The sequence below is a fragment of the Cavia porcellus genome, unplaced genomic scaffold, assembly GCF_034190915.1.
Source record: "Cavia porcellus strain 051 isolate PalLab524CR breed Dunkin Hartley unplaced genomic scaffold, mCavPor4.1 scaffold_5, whole genome shotgun sequence".
Taxonomy (NCBI): Eukaryota; Metazoa; Chordata; class Mammalia; order Rodentia; family Caviidae; genus Cavia; species Cavia porcellus.
Window position 1 is genome coordinate 2,944,740 of NW_026947488.1, and position 23,998 is coordinate 2,968,737.

A 23,998-nucleotide genomic window follows, 5' to 3' on the forward strand; every position below is an offset into this window, starting at 1 on the left:
GCTTGGGTGGAAATCAGCTGCTGAGAAGAAGGGTGGAGAACAGTGAGTCCCGCAGCAGCTGTGAACCCATTGAAGACGCAGCTAATTGAGGGAAGCCAGCAGCAAATTCCTCAGGTGATGCCCTCTACAACCGTGCTGCGCCGCCTCAGCTGGGAGCCGCATGGCTGAAACAAACTAATGCTCCTGTCTCCAGGCAGAAGAGTCCTGGGATGCAGCATGCAGGATGTGGCCAGAGTGTCGCTGGCTCCTCTTGTGCTCACCAGCCCAGCACACAGCATCCACCTTCAAGGTCCGCTCAAGGCCCAGGAAGGCTGCAGGAGCCACAGTCTGAACTGGAAGAAGGGAGGGAGGCGCCACAGGAGCCCTGGTGAGGTTTGAAGCCTCATGCAGAGTCCAGCAGGATGCTTTTCTGTTTCTCATTGAAGAGAAGATGGCCAGGTGGCAACTTGGGCTGTTCACCGTCGGGCGCCCTCAGGGCAGAAAGGGGGAGCAGTCAAAGACCCAGGTGCACATTTAGCCTCATCTGGTTCTGACCTGGTTTTCAGAGAGAGAGAGAGAGAGAGAGAGAGAGAGAGAGAGAGAGAGAAAGAAAGAGAGATTGATTAGAGGAAGACCCAACATTTTGGGGTGGTTCAGCAGAATCTGGTGACTCACTAGGCATATTGGGTGAAAGAGAGGGAAGGTGGCGTGTTCAAGGCTGCAAGGTGATGACTTCCACTGGAAGTCGAGGGAGGGTGTCTCAAACTCCTGCAGGGCAGGAGGGGACCTGTGTGGAGGGGCTGCAGACAGGGGCTGGGGCTCAGGACAGCTGCCTGTGACAGGTGATTTGGGAATGGCACTGTAGACATTAATCCTCAAACCTTGGAGTGGGTGGAGTTACCAAGAAGAGAGGGGCCAGAAGACGGTCATGGTGGTGCCAGGAGAGGCCACGGGGCCCCAAACACAGCCCAAGGAGGGAGCAGGGCTGGGAGAAATCAGTCACCCAAGTCAAAAGAGATTTGAAAACACTGGGTGAAACTCTGGCTGCCACCAGCATTCCCTGCTGGGAGGATCAGGGCTCCGTGGGACCCGCAGCTGCAAGGTGGGGCCAGGAAGGACCCAGAGAAGGGAAAATACCCACTGCCAAAACTAAAGGGTGCATCTCAAGTGGCAAGAGACCAAGCAATAGAACACCCGAGCCAGCTTGATGGATCCCACTGTCCAGGGCTTTGGGCAATTTTAGCACCAAGGGAAAAGCAGCAGGCAGGATTTATACCACATCAGAATGGGCACTGCTTTTGGGCAAAACACTCCGGCTGCATGTACGGCTGCAGATCCACGCCAGGCTCATTGAGGATGCTGGAGTCACTGGTGGAAAGAGCTCTGACAGAGAGGACGTCTCCAAGCCTAGCGCCACGGGCTGCTCATTAACCACTGAGGGCAAAGGATGACTTAATAAGCGAGAAACCTGTCAGACACCACCTGAACCACAGGACCAAAGCCAGCACCATGAACAAAGTGACGGAGTGACTTTGTAGGCTCTCTGGTACGACACATTGCAGAGGAGACATTTCTTCTGCCATCCTCTGAGCAAAAGCAATTATCCTGGGTCAAATCATGAGGGGATCATCGGATGAATATGTCTGAGGGTTAGTCTGTAAAACAATTACCCTGGACTCATCAAAAGATCATGCCATGAAAGAAAGAGAGAAAAGAAGCCCAGCGACCCGCTTCAAATTAAAGGGGATTAAAGGAATCTACAAAGGCAACTTTTGATCCTTAATTACTCCTGGAAATTTTTCTGGATTAAAAATTGAAACAGTTGTAAAAGGAATTACTGGGATACCTGGAAAAATCTAAATATAGACAGTATCTTAGCTAACAAAATTGTATCGTTGTTGTACTAATATAGCAATGGTAAATGTATCATATTTGATATAATGTTGCTTCGGTGTGGACCAATATCTGTATCTAGGACATGTAAAGTGATGTGCCTAGTCATAGTGTCCCGAGAGCTGTCTAACTCAGTATAAGAGTACATGGCATACACCTGTGGGTGTGGGTGTGTGCTCACTCTCCTAGACTTGAAACTAGTACACAGGTCCAAATTTAAACACTGCTAGTGTGTGTGTGTGTGTGTGTGTGTGTGTGTGTGTGTGTGTGTAGTGTGTGTTTCTCTCCTGGTGTTTGCACGCATGGCACACACATGGGTGTGGACATGGAGGAGAAAAACCTCCTGATGTTTTGAACTAATCCTTCAGAATTGAGAGCATGGATTTATAAATATACATGCTGAAGACTTTTTGCATAAAAATAAACAAAAAAAGTCCAGAAATGAACTGACTATCCATCCATCAATGATTAAAAAAGTGGGACATACATAATGTGGAGTTTTATGCCGCTGTTGGAAAGAATGCCTTCTGGCAGAATGATAAACTCCTGCACTGCAAACAAAAACACACAACATTTTAGAATGCATACAAGAAAGTAAGTTGTACTGGAGACCAGCAACTGATTATTCCTGGGAGCCTGGAGGAGTGACAAAGCAAGGGAGCAGAATCTCCCATGGGGATGATTGACTACCAAGGACACTTGGGCTTCAGTGCTGGGGTCTTCAAGGCTGCAGGTGCAGGCGAGGAGGGCTCAGCTCCAGACCTGGTCCCAGTAATTCCTTTTACAGGAGTGCTCCTCCCGTAAGTGGAGGCCCCAAAGCGCTACAGCTTCAGTACGAGGTGAAGTGGAAATAAATCCATCCCGCCAAGAGGACACGACTGTCTGGTCATAACTCAGCAAGGACTTGAGAGGCAGAACCTGCCCTGGAAATTGGCAGCCTGAGAATTCAGCTTTGTGGATGAGCTTATATCACCACGTGGTCCCTGCAACCTCATGGTGAGAGTTTGGTTTGAAGCAGTTTTTGTTGGTAATGTTCTGAGAAACTTGCAGAAGCAAAAGGAAATAATCACACCTTCAATACAAATGGCAAGGAATTCCCAGGTGAAGTTCCAGACAAATACACCCTTATCCACAAATTATGAATTGACAGGGAAGCTAAGTACTAAGCCCAAGAGCTAGCAAACAACAGATGGCATATTAACTGTAAAATGTTAGATATTAATATTATCAGGGACAAAGTCGGTAATAAATACACTTAATTTGTTTGCAGAAGTAAAAGAAAGGATTGAAAATATGAAGACAAGACAAGAGAGTGCAAAATAACCAAGCAACCAAGAAAAAGGAACTAATTTCCAAATTTCCACAAACATCCACACAACTAACAACAAAAAGCCAAAGAGAAAAATCAGAATTATAACTCAAAAGATGTGTTAATAGCAGATGAAACAGATGAAAAAGAATTAGTTTACGGAAATATGTATCTCAAAACATCCAAAATGCACTCCAAAGAAACAAAAGGAATAGAGAAATACACACCAGGATGGGAGGCGGGGACTGAGAAAAGCCAGTGTCCCTGTACTTAGCATCAAAAAAAGAGGAAAGGAGGAAAGGAAAAGATCGGGGTGATGCCTGGAGATACAAGCTCTAGAATTTCCCACAATGGATGAAAGACATGAATTCACAGATCCAAAGAGTGTAATTCATCTCAAGCAGGAGGAAAAGCAAACATGCCTTCAGACACATAGCAGGGACGCTGCAGGAAACTAGGGACACCCTTCAGTGGCCCAGAGAAAGAAAGACAAGTTGCTTATGCTTTTATGACAATTAGAAAGTAATCAATTTGCTCGTCAATAGCAAGTGTGTGTTGTTTTCCTCTGTGATTTCTCAGTCTTTAGAGAGCCGCCTTTCATGTTGCTTACTTCATCCCCACTGGATTGGTTGTCACATACAGTCGGAGGCAGAGCTTTTTTTTTTTTTTTTTTAAGTTTTTAACCATTTTGTAGGGCATGTTTGCAGCCATAACGTCCACGTCCCGTGTGGGGAGTTGGTACATCCGCACACCGCGTCCTGTTCTTTTTCCCATCCCTCCCCCCTCCCCTTACCTCCGTCTCTTGATCTCTTTCCTATTTCCTGCCTGGTCCAATTATCTATCTCTTATCTTGATCTTTATTTACATTTGGGGATATTTAAATATGTGCATCTGATGTATTTCACTTAGCATTGTGACCTAAAGGTGCATCCATTTTCTGACAAATGACTAAGTTTGTTTCTCTTTATGGCAGAGTAATACTCTGCGGTGTGCAAAGACCACATTTCATTTTTATCCGTTCATCTGTTGATGGGTGCACCGGCTGCTTCCGAGATTCAGCTCTGAGGAGTCCTGCAGATACCAGCGTGGATGTGTCACTGTAAGACGATGTCTTTAACTCTTCCAGAAAGGTACCTAGAGGCAGGAAAGCTGGGTCAAGTGGAGTTTCTGATTGTAGAGTTTTGAGGCTCTCCGCACTGATTTCACTGTAGTTGTACTATTCTACTTCCCCACCCACAGTGTGGAAGGCTCCCTTTTTTCCTTGTAACTTCACCAGCACTTGTTATTAGTTAACTTTTTGATGATGGACTTTTTTTCTGGGGTAAAATGGAACCTCAGTGTCTTAATTTACATCCCCCCAGTGGCCAGCAGTTCTTCCTGTCGACCATCTGTGCTTGCTCTGTGGCGTCTGTTCATCTTGGTTGCCCGTTTTGTTATTGTTTTCTTTTGGGCCGTCTGATTTGTAGAGTTCTTTATGGATTGTAGACATTCTGCCTCTCTCTGAGGAATAGCTGGCAGAAAGTTTTCCACCCCACAAGTCACCTCTGCTCTCTGCTAGCTGTTTCTGTTGCTGTGATGGAGATTTTAAATTTGATACGATCCTATTTGCTGATCACTGGTGCTATTTGCTGTTCAACAAAGGTTAGTATCAACTAAAATAAAAATGGGCCAAAGAGCTAAATGTTGAAACAGAAACAGTTAACCAAGATAGGTAAAAATCTTAAAGTTGTGGGTGTAGGCAGGGACTTTCTGAATAGGACATTTTTCCTCCCGGGAAAACCCAGTCGTTCAGAACCACTTGCTGAAGACAGCTGCGCTCTCTAGAGCTCTGTTCTGCTGTTGCTGTGGTCCCTGTGCGCTCCTGCTGTGTCTGGGCCCGGCTCCTGGCTCACGCCTCTGCCCCCTTGGCCTGCTGGCTCACTCTCGGAGCTCTGGTGACCACTTCAGTGTGACGGGTGGAAGAAGCCCCCTTCCCTTACCTCTCCCTGCACAGGCTCTTGGCTGTCCCTGCCACTTTGCGCGTGAGTTTCAGTGATCTAAACCAAGCCACACACAGGCACACACAGACACAGGGGAACGGGTGTTGCTGAAGTTGCTGGGATTGCGATAAATGTGTACATCATTTGAGAGAATTGACCTGCTTTGAAAATATCAACTCTTATGTGTTAATATGGTACATCCTTTTCTTTACTTGGACATGCTTTAACAAGAAGCATGTCAATAAAAGTTTATGATTTGATCCCACAATAGTGTTACAGAGCTCTTATTAGATTGTAGGTATTTAGCATTTCAGGTCTTTGTAACTGTCATTTAAATGTTCACTTCTGTTTCCTGGAGATATATTGAAAGGAGATGAATTCTGCAGAGCTGTATTTTCCTGGGCACCTTAATCAACTGTCTTTTTAGTTCTGTTCCTGACATGACAACTCACTAAAGATCATTGTTATTTGTGTTTGTTTTCAAACACTTCTTACATATTTTCATTTCTTCTCATAATCTTTTCTGTTAGTTTCTTATTTATTTTTGTCAATGTCTTCTCTTACATGTGTTTCTTTCTTCCTCCTTTCTACTGAATTTGGTTGGATTTTAATCTTTTAATGAAGTGGATATATAGCTCACTTTTAAAAAATACCATTATAAGAGCTTAAAGTTAGCTTCTATTTTATTTTTTTAATAATTTTATTTTTTCTCAATAAAATTGAGTAAAAGAAATCTGCTGTCTGAGAGAGAGACAGAAGGGGTCCCGAGTGGGCTGCCAGCTCACTAATTTTTTGACCTTCATTTTCTTCTAAATAAACATCTAATCTGGTGATGGCAAATGTTTTGGAGCTGTCAGTGATAACAAACAGCCTGCCTGTCATAGCTTTGTTACTGCGGGCCTCAGGCTATAAAGTCTCTGCTAAATGGTACTTAGTTGTACCCCCAAAAGTTCTGACATGTAGGGTCCTTGTTACTATCAAATTTTTATCAAAATTTATTTTTGGCCCATAGTGAGTTATAAATCATGTTTTCAAAATAATACAAATATGTGGAGTTGTCTTTAAAACACTTTTTGTTGTTGTTTGAAATTAGTCTTCTCTGTAATTCAGGGTAGCTTTGAACTTACTATGTAGTGCAGGTTGGCCTCAAACTCACAGTAATCCTCCTGCTTCAGCCTCCTGAGTGCTAAGATTACAGCCATCTGCTACTATGCCTGGCTGTCTTGTAAGACTGTTTATCTCATTTGATTTTATTTGCCTTGAAGTCAGATGATCTGATCTGTATAGTACCTAACCTTTGGGATATGTTTAGCTCTGTTTATCGCTCAGTATGCATCATTTTTATGAATGTTCCATGTGGCCTCAAAAAGGATATGGTTTATGATTATTGAATGCAATGGTCTCTGGTTAAGTGCCCCCAAATCTGGGTGGCATAATCTTTTCTGAGGATTGTGTTTTGAAAAGTGTTAGGAAACACTATCAAAAGAAACTGAAGATCAGCCTCGAGGAAGATATTTGCAATACATACAGATGAAAGGTTGAGTTTACAAAACACATAAACCACACCTTTAACACATTTTCCAATAAAATGAGAAGAATAAAAAAAGCCAGCACCACAGTGTAAAAAGAAACCACAGATTCCGTATGGTCTGCAAATGCATGAAAAGCGCTGGGAAATTCAAGTCAACAGGAAAGGAAGCTCCTGTCCAAGCAGTCAGACTTGCAAACTCCCTCAGCGCTGTGGGCTGCTGTTGGTCTGAAGTGTGGGTGAGGCTGGGGCCCTGCGGAGGTGGCAAAGATTGTAACTGGGTCTAGAGAACCCCCAAAGCCTCGTGTGGCCATGGGTGGGGTCTTTTCAGAGGTGGCTGGATCTAGAGACTGTGATGCTGGAGCGGATCCATAGTGCAGGGCTAGGATTAAGGGCACCAGCATTGAGGGTGTGAGTGTTGCCACTCTAAGTAGCCTGGATGAGGCATAAGGGGCAGAAGGAGCTGGGGCCACTCGCTCTGCTACCTTATTCCTGCCATGAACTGCTTCCCTCTGTGATGCCCCTCTGCCAAGCAACTCTGCCTTGGAGTCAGCTGCTGATGGATGGAAACCTCCACAGACTGTAGGCTGAATAAACCTTTCCTCCCTTAACCTTGGGTGTCAGGTATTTTGTCTCAGCAATGAGAAAAGTAACTGAGACATAAGCACTGCCTGGGGCCTGAAGGAGCATGGGCATCCTGGGGCTTTACTAACGCCCTCATGCCCAGCCCCTGAAACTCCTCTCCTGGTTATCTATTCAGAGCAAGTCTGAGCAGCTCTGGATAAGCTCCTCATAGCAGGAGAGTGTGTAATGGAAAAACAGAGTGAAAACAACCCGAGTCCACTGGGATAAGAAGGGAGGAAGCAATACACATGTGCTCACTGGGTGGACTATTACACAGCACTGATGTAAAAGATTTACAGCCTCAGGCAGTCAGATAGAACCCAGGAACATAACTGAGTAGCTGAAGTGTGTTATAGGAAGGTGAATACGCTGCCTTATTCAGGAGATGCTTTTCTATAAAGTCTGCCATGTCTCACGTTTCATATCCCCCAGCCCCCTTTCCCCTTTTCTCCTCCTCCTCTGTGTTAAGATTGCCTCCATAAACCCTTGCTATTGGGAGATGATTACCCACAATGCTTCAGAGATAGAGGTAGAGGTAGAGAGCAAAACAGAGATGATATATATATATATATATATATATATATATATATATATAGAGAGAGAGAGAGAGAGAGAGAGAGAGAGAGAACCATCGGAGCAGTTATGACCATGTGACATTTGGTGTTGGGTATTACTTATATTGCAAGGTATCTCTTGTTTATCAGGTTAAAATCTATTAGAAATGTTTGCTTGTCATTTAGACACTCACAGAACAAGTTAATCACACTCCAAGGTTTACGTGCATGTTGGTCACTGCTTGTGAAGATACTCAAAAGAGAGGACTCCGGAATTGCTTCAGAGAGCAGCACACACAGTGGGGTAAGAGCGGTCAGAGACCAGGGCAGCCTTTTGAAGGTGACAGCCGCAGTCGGTCTCGCACTACAGTACACTGTAAGGCTTCAGACACTGATTGTTTGTTTGCACCACGCTCAGGTGTGGAGTCGGTTACTGGAGGTCCTGATGTGCTGTGGAGAAGGGGACTTTTAGAAACTTACCAGGTTTATTTTACACGTTCTGTCTTTCTACGTGATGCTTTGAACGTTACAGTAACTGTCTTAGTGTCTTTGTCTTCTAACATCAGTCCAGGCTGCCCTCAGCGGGCCCTTCTCCTCACGAGTGTGTCTGCATTCCTCTTTGGGGATCGGGCGATGTCTGATTGATTGGCACACATGGCTTTACCTTTTCAGTGCTGACATTTAAAAATTTCTTATAAAAATTTTCAAGTTGCTTAAAAATATTTTTCCCACCAAGTACACTAGAGTTACTCGGAGATAATCTGACCCTTGGGGCTTTGTATTCCTGCGTTTTAGGGGGTTACAGATGCAGGCCCTTCCTGACCGCTTTGTCCAGGCCCCATCAGCTCGTTCTCACCGGGGCTGGGGTCCAAGGCCCCGCTCTGGGGCTGTGTGAATGCACACGGACCCCCGTTCCCCGGGGCCCTGGCTGGCTCAGGCCAGCTTCGGCTCGTTCTTCTCGGACAGCCGTGGGTCCTCGGCTAGCACCTGCTGGTGGGGTGCGGCCTCCTAGAGCTGCAGACGTCCTCCTGGTTCATCTGCCTTCTCTGGTGACACCCTGAAGGGGAACCAAAGCTTCACACACACTACGGATTAGAGACCCAAAACCACTGCGTGCTGGTTCTTCCTGGGTGCAGCCTCACCAGGTTTTGGAATTTCTTGTCTTCCAGTGAGCTGCAGACTTGGTGGTCGGGAGGGCTGTCATCCTCACTGTGGAGTGACTTCTAGATGGAAGAGTGAAACAAACCAACAAATCAAGCGCTGATCCTGCTGAAATGTTCATTAAAGAGACCTCTCCTAAAACCACGGCACAAAGCACACTTAATTAGTTAATTAAAGTCTCCATCCGAGATTGAGAGATTAGTTGTAGTGAAATCTGGCCAATTAAACTAATTAATTGCTTCTTTTGTTCGGTAGTGGTTGTTGTTGTTGCTAAACTGAACCCCAAGCTCTGTCGGAGGAGTGTGGAGCGGCTCTTTCTTCTCTCCCGCTGCCTTGGACTCCGGGGATCTTTGGGGCGTGGAGATTTTGCGTGGCCGAGTATTTGTGCGCATTTCCTGCTTCTTGTTGGATCCGCGCAGCTCATCTCCATCTGACGGCAGAGGAAACTGAAGCTAAGGAGCTTTGATTAAAGTGCGCTCAGCTGCCAACAGGCAAACGTCAGCTCCCGCGCTCACGGGTCCTTTTTATCCGTTTTCCTGATGCATAATATAACATTTCTAGCACATAGCTGCCCCATCCGGGCTGCCGGATTCCACGCTTTCAGGGTGCTCACAGAGCACATTCCATCGCTGCAATCAATTTTAGAACATTTTAATTATCTCCCGAAGACAGCTTGCATCCTGTAGGAGTCATCCCTCACCCCTTAGCAACCACTGACCTCCATCTATTTCTGTGCGTTGACCGATTCTGGAAACTTCATGAAAGTGGACTCCTAAAGTATGTAGTCTCCTGTGACCGCTGCCTGTCACTTAGCGTACTGTTTGCAAGGTCTGCCCATGAGGAGCGTGTGACTGTACTGCATTCCTTTTTATTGTTGAATAATATTCCTTGCATGCATTGTTTACCACTCATCAGCTGGTGGGCATTCAGGCTTTTTTTAGCCAACGTGAATAATGTGAACATTTGCGTGAACGAATGTTCTCACTTCCTGTGTGAGGATGTCTGGGGTGAGATTCATTGCTCGTTCATGCACCAGCTCTCTGTCTAAACACTTAGGAACCGGAGGGTCGTTTTCTAAAAGCTGCACCGTCTAAAATTCCCACCAGCTGCCGACGAGGGGCAGAGCTTCTCCGCAGCACCCTAGCACTTGGTATTGCTGCTCATTTCCATTGTAAGCTTCACGGGGGTGTTCTGTTTTTAAATTATAACCTCCTTGCCGTGTCTGTGGGTCGAGGTTCCCATTTGCATATCCCTGATGGCCAGTAGCGTGTGTTGTTGCCCACTGATGCATCCTCTCTGGAGAACCGTCCTGTTCATGTGCTGATTCTTTTCTTTTTAGACTTATTAGTACATGTTTACACTGCATGACGATCACATCCCTGTGGGGAATTGGCGCATGGACCCAGGACCTCTCAGTTCCCTCTGCCCCATTTTTCCAGCATCAGATTCATTTATTTATCTTGCAAAGACTTATAAAATTAATTATCATACAAACAGATTAAAGACTAGACCAATAGGCCAAAGAACATATAAAACATGTAAGACAATTGTACTAAGTCAAAGTACAATGTTAGATACACTGTCCGCGCCAGACTACAATACCAGGTGTTTTGCTTTGTCCTTATCCGTCTCTTATTTCATATATTTATAGATAGATGGGGGAACATTTTTCATATAAAGGAAACAATATGATATTTAAACTTGTGTGCCTGAGTTACTTCACTTATTATGGTCTCTATGTGTACCCATTTCCTACACAGAACTCGTTTATCCTTCTTTATGGCAGAGTGATATTCCATTATACAGATACCACAAGTGTTTATCCATTCGTCTGTTGATGTAAGCTGTTTCCAAGATTTCGCTCTTTTGAATTGTGCTCCTATAAACATGGGTGTGCATACATCACGGTGGTGTGATGTCTTTAACTCTTTCAGAAGATACCTAGAAGAGGACTAGCAGGGTCAAATGGAATTTCAAGTTTTAGTTTTCTGAGGAATCCCCATATGGACTTCCTTACTGGTGATATCAGTTTACACTCCCACCAACGGTGAGAAGGCTTTCCGTCTCCCCACAGCATCGCCTGCATTTGTTGTGGGTTGATTTCTTGGTGATCGCCATTCTTTCTGAAGGGAGAATCTCGGTGTTATTTTAATTTGCATTTCTCAGGTGACCAGTGATTGTGAACATCTTTTCATGCATTTATTGGCCATCTGCACTTCTTCCTTTGAGAACTGTCTACTCATTTTAGTGCCCATTTTTAAAACTGGGTCTTTAAATTTGGGAGAGTCTAATTTTTTGAATTCTTTATATATTCTGGATATTAGTCCTGTGTCTGAGGAGAAGCTCAGGTACTTTTTCCCATTCCGAAGGTAGTCTCTTCACTCTCAGTGGTTTCCTATTTATATTCTTTGCCAGTTTTTAAATTGAGTGATTTGTCTTTCTGTCAGGGAATTGTGACAGTTCCTCAGATAGTCTGGACACGAGTCTCGTCTGAGTTACGTGCCTTACGGAATATTTGTCCTGTGCCTTGGGTTTTCTTATCAGGTTCTTCACGACTCTTTCAAGTGTATTTTAAAAAATCCTGTTGATGTCTAATTTGCTCTATTTTCTTGTCTTCTTTGTGTCTTCCCTAAGAAATCACTGCTTAATCCAAGATAATGCTTTTCACCTATTTTTTTCTTCGAGTTTTACAGTGCTAGCTCCTATATTTAGGTCTTTGATCCACTTTGAGTTCCTTTTTATATTGTGGTGAAGAAGGTTCCAAATTTATTCTTTTGCCAGTGGGTACCAGTTGCCCTGGCACTACGTGTGGGGAGGCCTGTTCTTTCCCTGTTGAAAAGTTTATCATCCTGTTGAAAATCATTGGCTCAGCTTGGGAGAGCTCACCCCACTCTGGCCGTATCGCCCTACTTGGTTACTGCAGCTCTGTAGTAAGTTTTGGGATCAGAACTGCGGGCTTCCTCTCTTCACCTTCTCTTCCAACATCATCTTGGCGTTGTTAATTATAGCCACCCTGCGCTGTCACGGGACAGCATGATCACCCTTCCTATCAAACTGCAACCAGCCCCTCGCTGTCTTCGTCCCCCAAGTCACCCTGGGCTCCAGGAAACACCACTCTACCTTCAAACGACAGCTCCCAAAAAGTTAGAACAGAGCTTTTATTTTAATGTATTCACCAAGTGAATGATAAAAATGTGACATAAGTGATGGCTATGCCGAGTGCTCTGATTTGGTCACCACCCAGTGCATCCTCCTCCCCTGGGTGGAGCAGGGTCTCACTGACTCTGTCTCTGCAGCTCAGCAGGCAGAAGGGGGACGGTTGCTTAAGCCTGTGAGTTTGAGGACAACACCGAAGGGGCCATCTCCGGGAGAAAAATCACAGTGCTCCTCAAGAATGACCAACACTACGTGCCCATAAATGAAATTAAAAATTGTAGATGAGTACCTTGAAATTCCATGTGAATTTTAGTGATTTTTCCCCCAAGCCAAACTGTTTCCAGCTCTATTAAAGATATTTTTTGTAAACCATTGTTTCTCAGGCAGTGCACGGGCGCACAGCCGTGAACAGTGTACAACAAGTTTCAAACTCCCTTCTTGGCTGGGCCACCGAGTATCAGAAAGCTTCTGTCAAATCCAGTGAAGCCTTCTTGGAGGCCATGAGCAGGGAGAGGCCAGAGGCAGGGCTGGCGCTCCACGCTTGGCATGCTGTTTAGCAACTTTTTCCAAGCTGATGCTCACTCTCAGGAAATGAAACGAAAGTGGTGGAATTATCAATCTGCAGACCCACAGTCCGGAAAGGGAAATCACTGCTCTCGTGGGACAGCATCTCAATGTCACCGGCAAGCCTGACACATTGGTAACATCAGTTTTTGGGAGCTGGGTCCCAACGGGTCCCTGGGTTTAAGGGAGCTAAGTCTATGCTGATGGCAGAGGAAAGGAGGGCATAAAATGGGCTAAGAGTTGTCCACAGGGCATGAATGCCAAGGTGGCCCCACGCGTCAGCATCAGCGACTTGAGGGGACGCCTCTCAGGGCTGTTGGGAGATGCTGTACTGGTGACAGGCGCTCCTTCCCCCAGAACAGTGATGAAGATTCTGTGTGCTACCCTCATAGCGTAAGAAAAGGTAAAATAAAATTCTGCATTAAAAAAGCTTGATAAAGAACAGTATTGCACACCATCCCGTCACCAGAAGCACACAGTTACTGGAAAGGCGCACACTTCACCCGGCGACTCGGGCGCCCCCAGCTCTCTTTGCGCCGGGTCGCTTTGGCATCTTGCTCTCCGCAGGTTATTCCCGCCCTTGTCAGCACCAGCTTTTCCCCTTCCAGCACCTTCTCTCCCTGCTGTGCAGGGGCCTTTCCAGGCTTGGGCTCTGGCTCCCGAGGACCCGGTTCAGCACTCAGCCTCATGGAGCTTCTCTCTAGTTCATCCTGCACCTTGGCTTTGTCACCTTTAGGGTCCTCTTCACCCCTTCATTTGGGCATGGTGGTCACGGCGGTGGACACAGGTGCTGGATGCTGGATACAGGTCATTCTCACCTCTTCTTTGGAATTTTAGTTTTAATTTCTTCCACAAGTGCAGTTGGGTTTTGGTAGGGATTGTGTTGCTGCTGGGGATAAATTTGCAGAAGCATCTTGACAAGATGAAGTCTTAAATCTAAGGACACAGGGTATCACTTTATTTCTTTAGGTCTTCTTTGATTTCTTTCAATGACACTTTATGGTATTCAGAGTATAAATTTTGTACTGTTTTAAAAAGTGCATTTCTATGTCTTGTTTTTTTGATGCTATTATAAACTTAAGTGTTTTTCAGTTTCCTCTTGAGGTGTTCATTGCTATGGTACAAAACACAATTGATTTCAGTACTGAGCTCGGATTTTATAAACTGATAAGCTCATTCACTAGTTTTAATATTTGTTAGTTGACTTTTCCAGGAGTTTCTACACACAGTGATATGTTATAGTTTTACTTCTTTAGAACCAGATGATGTTTATTTAATTTTCTTGCCTAATTTCCATAGTGAAAGCCTTCAGTGCAGTGTTGGGTAGAAGTGATGAGTGGATATTCTTGTCTTGTTCCTGATCTACAGAGGAAAGTGTCTCTCCTTCACTCTCAAGTATAATGCTGGCTGTGAGATTTTCATAAATGCACTTCATCAAGCTGAATAAGTTTCTTTCAGTTTCCACCTTTTAGCATGTTAATATCGTGACGGCTGTTCAATTCTGTCAAATGCTTCTCTGTTCCCGTTAAGATGATCTCAGGGGTTTGTGCTTTATTCTATGGACTTGGTGTATAATGTTAGTTGAGCTTCAGACATTAAAGCAACCTTGAATTCCAGGCATAAATCTTGCTTGGCCATGGTATATAATTACTTTTATGTATTGCTGGATTCAATTTACCAGTATTTTTGCTGCATTAAAAATTCAAAAATTCTTAAGAGATTTTTGTCAACAGCCTCTCCCACCATCACTGTGATGGCTCTTCCAGGTTCTGATGTCAGCTATCCTGGTCCCAGAGTGATAACAGTCCTCAGGGTTCTCTGACGACCTCCACCCCGACCTGAAAGGTTGGGCCCATGGGAGAACTTACTGAAACACAGAAAATCTTCAGAGATTTTAAACTCCAAAAGCCTCCATTCCTAGGCAAACAAAGACACTGAGGTCAATACAGCTGGGGGAAAACAAAGAGCAGACTTCTCTGTGCTCAGATTTGGGGGGCATCCTTGGGAGGATGAGGGGGTCGGAGGCTGAAGGAGAGCGACAGGTGGGCACTCTGCAAATGGGCCGCCGCCTGCTTCCTGGGTGGTTCTGTGGGAAAGACAGCCAAAGCCCAGGGAGGCACTCGGGGTCCCGGAACAGAGGGAGACACAGCTGCCCCCTGAGGGATCACAGAAGAAAGGCTTGGCTGCTCAGATTAGGCAGAAATGGTGTAAGGGGAAGATGCTGAGTCCTCAGGTCCAGCCCTTGGTTGGAGGACCCGAAATGGGGGGCATCACCAGGCAGCCCAGCTGCTGGCCCTCTGAGTGACTCCTCAAGGGCCACGGGAGACTCTGCTTCTTGCTGTGTTCTTACTTTGTAAATTTCTAGAATTCAGGCACAGAATTAGACAGAATGGAACACCTTAGTAGAGTCGAGCCTAAGTACTGTTCATTTTTTTTTTTTTTTTGTCTTTTTTTCATTTTTATCGGTACCGGGGATCGAACTCACGACCACCTGCTTGCAAGGCAGGTGCTTATGCCACTGAGCTAAATTCCCAGCCCCTAAGTACTGTTAAATTATGGAGATAAGGAAAGCTTCGTGTATTTAATAGTATGTCTGTGGCCAAACGTTCTTCTTGCCATGCTCATCTTAACGTTCCAGTGCCTCCTAAGGTGTTATGGAAAGAAAACGCCTCAAGAGGTTCTCTTTGTCAGTACTGCTGTGTAACAAATGGCACAAAGAGCTACACACAAAACTATGCACTGGCGTCTCTGGCATCTGTGCCTTGGCTGGGCTGGGTTGCTTGGCAGTTTCCATTTGCTGTCCTCGTCCAGAACTGTGTACTCTACCCCCACCTGCATTGTCAGCCACAGCAAGTGACGTGGTCAAATCTGACGCTGAGGTGCCTGGGGTAAACCCTGTGTTTAGTCAGAGAGGCTGAGAAGCCACACGGTAAGGGTGTGCACTTGGGAGAGGAGGAGGAGGAGTCTGATTACTCCTCCACTGTGGAAATGGCTCCTGTGGAGCACAGAGGGCCTGGGACGCAACCTCGGCCCTGGGCCAGTGGAAGGCAGGTGTGCCCGCCCTGCGCCTGCCTGAACCTGGGCTCCGCGGACCCTGTTTCAGTTTATGCTTTGCTGTTACGGACAGACGGAAATGACTGTTTGATCCCTGAGTGAATATAGTTTCCAGGAACCCATCAGGAACTATTGGCTAAACAGAATGAGGCATAGGAAATTTCCCAGCAGGAAAAAGTGAAGTTATTCTTTCTCGTGGAGGATAAATACTAAGTTCTAAGCAGTATTTTTGGATGCATCCATTGAGCGGCTCGACCCGCCAGCCCTCTCCGCTGTGTCTTGCGCTGGTGACAGGCAGCTGCCGAGTGAGCATGTGTAGCGGGTAATTCTGTCATCCCAGCCCCTGCTCGCTTGGTACTGGGGAGCCTCAGTGCTTGGGTAAAGAGCGTTCAACACTTGATGTGTGGTGGTTCAGTCGCTCAAAGATGGTGGAGCTCGTGGAAGAAATCTCTGTTAAAACTCAGCTTTTGGGGAACACTGGGCAGGAAGCTGTATCCTGAGAGGATGAGGTGCATGCAGTCACCCTGACCGGCCGTTCCCTGTCCCTTGACAACATACCTGGGTGTGTTCTTGGAGGTTAATAAAGTGACTGGCAGACTGCCGCCTTCTAACTCTGCTTTACAGATAAAACCAGAACTAAGGAGGTTAGAACTGGAGGCACTTGGAGCTCAGGTGCTGAGGATCTGGGTGTGTCACCGATGACTGCAAGCTCTGCCCAGACAAAGCCCATGGTGATCCCCGATCCAGGACGTGGCCCCAGCCGGGCTCATGGGTACCCTGGACAAGCAAGCCCAGGACTCATCAAGGGCAGCGTCCAGGTGGCAGCCCTCCATCACGTCTCTTCATTCGTGTGGTGCGAGTGAAAGGACGGTGTTTACGTCAGAAATGCTTCACTGCGGTAGAAGACGCACCGCCACGGACCCCACGATGCTGGCCCTCGCTGCTCTCGCCAGTTTCTGGAACAGCTCCGAGAGTTCTCTCTTGTGGGGTCTTCAGCTGCACTGTCGTGGCTGCGTCTATATTCTGAGTCCGTTCTGAACGGCTACCTCTCGTGGTCATTTTGACTTTGAGGGAGGTCCAGAAGTACCGGATGCACTGAACGAAGTGGACAGGACACAGCCAGTGTTTTGGGAGCCTGCCTTGCAGCTGGACGGCACCAGACAGCAGCCTTGGTCACACTCACAAAGCCACTCATCAAAGAGGACTTACCTAGAACTGCCTCAGAAAGTGAGAGGAGATGGGATAAGCCCCCTGAAGGGGAGTCCTCGGAGGGGTTCAATGGGCACGGGCTTTTACCGTAATACTCTTGTAAATTTAAGTACACACCACAGCTTTTCATCAGACCTTGTGTCCTTTGGGATCTGTGGCTTTTCACTGACGTGGCTTATTCCGATCAGCTGTAATCATCACTGTCCTGACCATGGTCACCATGTCACAGTGTGGCCAAAGAAGGCCTTTGGTTTACTGCATTTGTCCTTTTGATGAAATTCTCAAACCAGTGACAAAGACTTCTTGCTCTCTGGCATCAAGATGCTCCACAACCATCTCAATTTTCCTCTCGTTAGGAAAACAGAGCCAGCTCTGAGGCACTCTGGTCCTCTGCTTGTAGACTAGTATTTGAGCTAAAATTCTGGGAGTGAGGAGGAGGCGTCTGTGGCCCCTGCGTGAATCCTCAGCTGCTTACTTATAGGGACGGGAGAGGATTTGGTGGTCAGACACAAGCTCACAGTTTACCTTCACGTTAGTAGACTGAACACATTTTACTCTGATGTAAAAGAAGGAAGCTTTGTCTTTAGGTTTACATGAATATTTGACTGAAGACACACCCTTTTCTGATACTGAGGACTGAGCCCAGGTCCTGGGCACTGAGCTACAACCTCTGTCCTCTTTTGACTTTTTAGTGTTGAGACGGATCTCGTTGGCAGGTTCCCAGGCTTGGCTTGAACGTACACTGCTGCCTCAGCCTCCCAGAGTCCTAGGTGTGCACTGCCACCCCTGGCTGTAACAGAATCTTAAACGTGCCTTGCGCTCCACTCTGGGGACCCTCCCTGAGCTGGTCTGCTCCTCTTTAGTCCATAGCCTGCTCTTCCTTCCTTCTAGAAGCCGCTTTAAGACTGGCCTGGAGGAGTCCTGGACCTCAGCAGAGCAGGACAGACACAGGTGTTGAGCTTTAAGGGGCTCATAATGTAGCGGAGAGTGCACCACAGCACTGGGGTGTCATGTGGTCAGAACCCTGCAGGCCATGCAGGGCTGGGCCCTGGCAGCCTGGATAGGAATGGGAGGTTGTTTCCTGGAGCTCCCCGGCTCACAACCTTTCTGCTCCCTCTGTCTCCTCTCTCTCCGCCTAACCTCTGACCTTCCACTCCCAGCAGCCGCCAGCTGCTCAGCAGCCTCCTACCAGTGCAATGGCTCCTCTCAGCACTACGCATCCACTGGCTGTGGTGGATGAGGGCCTGGTACCTCATGGCTGGCTCTCATCCCCTGAGTAGGACAGGTTCCCAAAGCCCCAGCACCACCCTGCATCAGTGGGGGGTTGGCAGGCACTGGGTGCTCGGAAGGTTGGTAACAGATTTCCATCTGGGCCTGCCGGGCAGTCTCGTCCCTCTAACTCCTCCCTACTGAAATCAGCTGTCCTGGCCCCACTGGCCCCACGGCTCTGGGTGGCCCTGGCCTCCAGAGGGTGCCAAGGGCCTGCTGGGATGCTTCACATCAGCGCCCAGAGCGACTCCTGTGATGGCCTGGAATTTCTGCCACTAGACATTTTCAGGAGGAAACAGATGCACCCCTTCCCAATTTTGGATTATAAATTAGACAAGTGCATAAGTGTGAAATCTATTTCCTAAAGTGGGTTCATGAATTCAGAATTTGTATCGGTGATCTATGGATGCCTGAGACTGGTCTGCTTCTCCTTGAAACACAGATCTGGTTAGTAGATGCATGTCAAGTACTTTGGAGGTTTATAGTCAGATATTTAATTTTGAAATTATTTAGTTTTAAAACAGAAATTTCTCATACTTAACACGAGGAGTACAATAAAGAACAAAACCAGAATGACTTTCTCTCAAACTTGAAGATGTGATTCCCCAGAACTGAGAGTCACACCACGCCTAACCTCAATAAAGGGAGGCGAAAAGTCAAGTGATAAATATGCCAGTCGGCGGATGGTGTTCCAGGGACTGAATAACCACAGCTGCATAGACGAGAAAACAAGATGTTTGTCAGGAACAATTACTCTTCAAGCAACTTGATTCTGGAGGATTGCTCAGAAAAGAGTCAATCAGAAATCACACAGCTGCTTTTCATGGCGGGGGAGGGGAGGAAGTTGTCCTTTGGAATAATGCCTATCGCACAGAGAGGAAGGGGGTGCAGCGTGGCCCCAGGCGGAGGGCATGCTGTAGGCAGGGGACCTGGCTTCCCCCTGGGCCACTAAGTGCCAGGAGCGGGCTTCAGAGTTGCCAGCCAGGCAGAGTCCCACCCTGTCCTCCTGTGACTCGGGAAGATCTAGTTTCTGACAGATTTGTGCATCCAACTCCGCCACATTGGAAGCTTTTCTTCTTGGGTCTCCACACCCTGTGTGGACGCCCCTTTCAGGCACAGAATCCCAGGTGGTTTGAACCAAAGACCCCTGTGTCTCGATGTGGTAACAGTGAGCTCACCCACACGGAATGCAACCTGGTGGCACTGAAGGCCAAGCATTAATTCTATTTCCACTTCATTCGGTAAGGGCCTGTGTGCTTCCTGAGGCGCTGAGGACCAAACGCAGCTGCAGAGGGCCAGAGCTGACTTGTACAGAGTGTAGGCTGCACGCCTGGCCCTTCGCCGGTCTCCTGTCATCCCTGGCTCCTCATAGTGCATCTCACAGGACAGACGTGCGCCCAGCTAGATCTGCAGGATTCCGTTCAGCATTGTCTGGACCTGGAGCGGGAGGAGGAGAACCAGCAGCTGCCTCTTCTCAGTCAGCGCCGCACCGTCCCTGCGCCCGAGCTTTGCTCAGTGATGGGATTTGGTTTTCTCTTCAGAGGATGTCAGAGCACTGCTGCTTCACAGCAAGTCTCTAAAATTTTCTAACTTGATAAATTGCATGTTTCTTCTGATTGTGCGGTTGCTAAATCTCAGTATTAATTGAGTGCAGGTCCCTCTTCAGACCACGGGGTAATTATATCTATTTAGAATTTATCACCATTGTTCCGAGGATGTGCTATCACTGTCTCTTGTTCAGTGTTTTGCCTCCAGCATAAAGCAGCTAAACAATGAATTTCAAAACGTTGGCAAGAGCCACCCCGCCGAGAGCGCAGGGCAGCCGGTGATGCTGCCCACGATGCTACAACGTATCCGCTTTCCCCTTCTCCTCAGGCCCCACAGGATCTGATTAATCTTAGGCCACATCAGTTGCAGATGTGGTTAGGAGGTGGCCCATCCCCCTGCTTTCTCTGGGTCTTGCTCCAGGTTCTTACAGCTGACCCAGGTCCAGGAGACCAGATGCATCAGGAGACTCTTGTGCATGAGAAGGGAAGGAGTAGTGTGGACACCAAGGGTCTGCGGGAGAGTGAGTCCCACAGGTACAATGGGCAGCAGAGGAAACCCCTTCCCGTGACCTGCACACACAAGTTGGTGTCCACAGAAGTTGCCCTGGGCAGCAGGACCCCGTAGTGCAGAGTTCTGGAGGAGGCTGGCCTGCCTTGGACCCCTTCCAAGGAGGTAATTACCAGGTCACCATGGAAACACATCCTTCCCTCCAAGCAGAAGCCGCGTGGGCTAGAAACTTGCGGGGAGGCAGATGCATAAGTTGTCTGCTAAACAGAGCCGCGCAGCCTCACTGCCACACGGCAGCCCCACGGGAGCTGTGGCCCAGACCTTGACAGGAGGAAGCCACAGACTGAATGGGAGGGTCACGGTGCCCGGGCCCAGCTCCCCGCGGTGGCCTCAGTGTTCAGCCAAGGTCCTTCTTCCGCAGACCCGTCCTGGCTTGTCACGGTGCCCACGTCCACCACAGCGGGAGCTCCCCGGCCTGCTGGGGGAGCCCAGAGTGGTAACAGGAAGTCGCCACCTCAAATGGGGCTCCGAGCCTACTTTTTGTTTAAAACATTTATTTTTTTTTATCATCATTTTAGATTCATAGAAAGGTTGCAGAGATGGCATGGAGCCTCTCCTCCCCCGCTCACGAAGCCGTCGCACCTGAATGTGGTGCTTCTGGGAAAAGAGAGGTCAGCCTGGGCGCTGCAAGGCCAGCCGCACACACGCCGGAAGGGACCTGGTCTCCCACGTCCCCCTGATGCGCTCTTTCCTCCTCGGGATTAGGTCTAGGACAGCTTCTTGCGTTTGGCTGCTTTTGTCTCCTGCAGTCTGTGATGGTTTCTCAGTCCTTTCTTGTTTCTCTTTTTGTCTTTGTCTTTCTAGCCCTGTGGATCGAGCCCCGGGCCTTCACACTGAGCTCCATCCTCAGCCCCTTTTAATTTTGAGGCAGGGTCTCTAATTTGCTAAACTGCTCAAGCTGGACTGGAAATCCCCCCCCTGAACTCGGGGCAGTTACAGCTGCCTGTCACCACCCCAGCTCCTTCCTGGTCTCCACCTGGGAACCTGTGGCGTGGCTGGCTATTTCCTAACCTCCTCGTCCTTCTGGTTGTGAGTCCTGTGCTCTCGTGGTTTGGGAAGGCTGCAGATTTGGAGGAGACGCAGGTTGGCCATTTGCTTTCCGCCCTGTGGGGCCCAGACCCTTGAGGGAACCACAGATCTCCGTGGCCCGGGCAGGCGGGGCTGCCAGGTTCCTCTTCCAAGCTGCCGCTTTCCTCCGCATGCTCTGTTCTTCAGAAGTGGGCTGCTAAAGCCAGCTCATCCCGGGAGAGACTGGGCTCCCGCTCCGGGTGAGGAGAAGCAGAAAATGTGTGGACACCGGGTATGACCGCCCCGTGAGGAACACTCGTGTTCTGAGAGGTAGCTTTGAGGCACGCGGATGGATCCCTCCCACCCTGCAGCTCTGCCTGCTCCGCGAGCAGTTACTGGCCGTCCTTCTGTCCTTCCAGCGGGGCTGTGGGCTCCCAGGGGGGCTCTTTCTGCTTTGTTTGCTTCCACATTTGCTGCTGGAATTCTGCAGATGACACCCCTCTTCTCTCCCTGTGACTGTGTGTTCCAGCTTTGTCTGTATTTGTGTGGCCTTCGAAAATCGTAGCTTCTGCTGAGAGCAGCCCAGCTGCGCTGACCCTACCGCTTCAGAGGTTCTGAGCGCTCTTCCAGGTTGGCCTTTGTGTTCTTTATTTCCTGTTAGGATTCCTTTGCTTGTGCTCTTAATGCCACGAAATCACTTTGCATTTTTCTTCTCTTAGCTCTAGAAGCAGCCACTTCTCCAGGGGACCCTGGAGACTTTGGGACGTTTCCTGGAGGACGCTGTTTAGAAACCTCTGCCTGTTCTTCAGGGGTGCTGCTTGTTCTGGGCTGTCTGTCCTTCCATGTCCTCCTGGTGGACAGAGCTGGACACACCTGTGTGTGTACTAACGCATGCACACGTATCGATGTGATTTTACTTTTGCTTTTTTGCTTTTGTTTTGTTTTTCTTTGTGACAAGGTCTTATTATGCTATGTGTTAGGCTGGCTTCAAACTCACAATCATTGTGACTCAGTATCCCAGAGTGTTAGGGCTCTCTGTCTCTCCGTCTCTCCCTCTCCCTCTCTTTCTCACGCCCTCTCTCTGCATTTAGGCATAGATTAAAGTCTATTACTTATTTTGTGACAAGCCTGTGACATTGCTGATGTCCCCAGCTCTAATTCAGCACCGTAGCTTTGTCCCAGCCTTCGAGCTGCCTCCTCCTTTCTCAGTGTGAGACATCCGGTTCCACCCGGGCAGTTTAGAGACGGCCTTCAAAATTAAGACAATAAAAACATAAAATGGGCTGGAGCTGTGCTCCAATGTGAACGTGTTGGGCTCAATCCCCAGGACCAGAAAACAAATTCTGGTTTTTTAGTTTCTACAGTGGATTTACTTAGTTTTTTCAACCTTTGTTTGCATGAGTGTGTGTGTGTGTGTGTGTGCACGTAGGTGGCCACAGTTCTAGAGCTCACTAAATTTACTCCATAAGAAACAAATTTACCAAGTGGAGTAGAAGTTTGGGTACATTTCACTGCAGCCTTTATAAAGAGACTTTTTCCAAAGTCATTTCTCAGGTCCCCAAGGGGAATTTACAGCACAGAATTGTTTTCTGGTTCTCAGTGTGTTACTCACTTTGGATCTGCTAAGAGCCACCATTTGGGGTTCTATAGGTTTGGACAAATACGGAATCCCATGCCCACCAATGCCGTGTCCTGAACACAGCTCCATCACCTCAGACTCTCTGGTACGGCCTCCTAGGGTGAATTCCTCCACCCGAAGCCCACAGTCACCTGCAGTTTCACCTTTATGAGAATTTCCAAGGAACGGAAGCATACTGTGCACCACCTCTGGAACCGGTGACTTTAACTCGGCCAAGTGCATTGAAGATTCTTTCACGCTGTTGTGCAACTCAGTTAGTGCTGGTGCTGGTGGGTGCTGTCCCATGTCCACAGACACAGAGGCATTTGGTTACTCATTCAGTGGTTTCAAAGGACCTGTATCATTTCTAGTTTCAGGAAATTAAAGTGAAAGCTTATTTAAATATTGTGGACAAGTTTTATTTGTCCATACCTTTGTGTAAAAATGTGACACTTGGACTGCTAGAATCTGTAGTATACGCTATGTGTGTGTGTGTGTGTGTGTGTGTGTGTGTGTGTGTAAAAATTGATACATTGTGCCAACTTGAGAAGCTTAGAAGTTTAACTGAATGACTTAGCAAGGGGCCAGGGTCCTTACTTTGTAAACACCCTCATTCTATGAAAGAGGAGGGCAGGAAGATTGTGTGCTACTGTGTGCTACACCCATGCTAGGGGGTGGTGGCGTGCTTACATTATAACAGAGGAAAAGGAGCTTGCTCTCCTCCACTTTTGCTCTGACTGATTTTGCAGGCTGCTGCCTTAAAGTGTTGCCCCAATGCCATGCACCACTCTGCTTTGGAGCCAGTTGATTATGGACTGAAACCTCCACAAACAGTGAGCAAAATAAACTTTTTCTTCCGTCATTTGGGGTATTGGGTATTTTGTCTCTCCAGTGAGAGAAAAGTAACCAAGACAGAATTGGTCCTGGAGAAGTGGGGTCATTGCTGTGACTGTACTCGACCATGCGGTTCAAGGGCCT